This window comes from Brassica oleracea, unplaced genomic scaffold, assembly GCF_000695525.1.
Source record: "Brassica oleracea var. oleracea cultivar TO1000 unplaced genomic scaffold, BOL UnpScaffold01407, whole genome shotgun sequence".
Taxonomy (NCBI): Eukaryota; Viridiplantae; Streptophyta; class Magnoliopsida; order Brassicales; family Brassicaceae; genus Brassica; species Brassica oleracea.
Genome location: NW_013617943.1, coordinates 8,479 through 10,373, shown reverse-complemented (window position 1 = coordinate 10,373; position 1,895 = coordinate 8,479).

The following is a 1,895-nucleotide window of genomic DNA, read 5'->3' as shown; positions in this document are numbered from 1 at the left end:
GCATTCATCTAGAGATAGAGTTTGTTTAGGATGGTTTCTAGGTCTAAGGTTGAAAGATTGGTTGAAAGTTAACACCTTTAGATTGAAACTTGATCACCCAAGGTCAATTCCTTTAGCCCATGAGTTCTCTTATCTCATAAGAAAGAAAGCTTTGTCCTTTATTGCATTTTAGTGGCATTCTGGTTCAAAAATCATTTCATCAATTGATAGCACCTTAGATTAAGCATGGTCTTGCATTACCTTTGCTATAAAATCACTTGACATCATTTATTCTACAACATTTGATTGGGAGCCTTGAAACTCCTATCATCAATTCCTCCGCCGGCTACTCCTAGTAGCTTCACCAACCGCCTCCCCCCCTGACGCTCCTGACCCCCTCTCCCCATTCTCCCATGCATTTGACTCCCAATTTCCCACTCTCCAAACCACTATTGTCTCATCTCCTCTTTCAAAAAAGCAAATTGCTCTTCTCAAAGGGACTGCTTCTGTTGGATTTGGAAACGACAAAACTTCTGCTACTGCCTCCTCTACTACCGATATCTCAATCAGAACTCTAGACATCCATGTGGTTCTGTCCAAAAACATGGATCTAGAAACTAATCCCGAAATCAAACTAATCCTGAAATCACTGTTCAAAACAGTTTTGAGGGTTTCACTGTTCTTCCTCTGAAAACTTATCCCTTGCTACTAAACTCCGCCTCCTCCGGGAAGCCACCTCAACCCCCATCCTCCTCCTCTAACCCCAAATCTACCAAACAAAATTCCTGAGCCAAAACTATCCCGCTTAAACCCTTCCCCTAATCTTCCACTCGCCCTCCCTCTGCAGCCTCAACCAACTCTCGCGCTGCGCCATCGACCCCATGGGTTGAAAAAGCCAAACAAATAGCAGACAAGTCCCTAAAAAGACTTGATCCGCTATCTTACTCTGACTTTGGTGTCCCTCAGGTCATAGTTCCTGACGAAGTATTTCAACGAGGATCTGAGCTCCAAAAAGAGTTTATTGTTGGGTACTTTCTTGCTAAAATGTCTTCCCTCCAAGCGATTCAGAGTGTACTCAACTTCATGTGGAGCAAAGGCTAAAAGCTGGACATCAAACTCAACAAAGAAGAGCGATCTATCACGGTTCGGATCCCCAATGAATATATCAGGAACAAAGCATTGGAGAAAAGAATCTGGTATGTCGGCACCGCCATGTTCCATGTCCTCCCGTTGACCTCCAAGCACGAGGCCTCCACTCCAGATATGGAGTCGATCCCTCTGTGGGCTCACTTGATTGGTCTTCCTCTCAACTTGCGTAGCCTTGAAGGTCTAAGCTTCGCTGCTGGGTTGATTGGTGAGCTTAAGGAGACAGATGAATACACAAAGAATCTGACAGACATCAATATAGTTCATGTCAAGATCGAGGCAAATCTAACAAGACCCATTCCTTCTCTAATTGAACTAAAGAGAACAACTAGAGAGATCATACCTGTGCAGGTGGAGTACCCCTGGGTTCCCCCATTTGCTCGTTCTGCAAACAAATTGGCCACATCCTAAAAGATTGCCTCACTGCCTCCCCTGCTTGGATAGAGAAATCCAAGTCTGGCTCCTCTGATCCCCTTGAGAAGCCCCAAAACCCACCACCTGAAAACACTCTTTCTATTTTACCACAAAGCCCCCACTCCACAAAAAGCCCCAGCCAAGAAATCACACCTCCCATTACTCAAGAAAACTACCAAAACTTTGTGTACTGAAAACCCCTTAGACTCTAACCAACCTCCTCCTCACCCTGATCAAACTGTTTTAGCCATCCCCTCCTCTTCGGACTTTGAAAGTGACCTCCAAGAGATCATTTCTTCTTCACCTTCCAAACCCATCACTGATTCTACTATGACTGATCTCATTATTTACTCTCC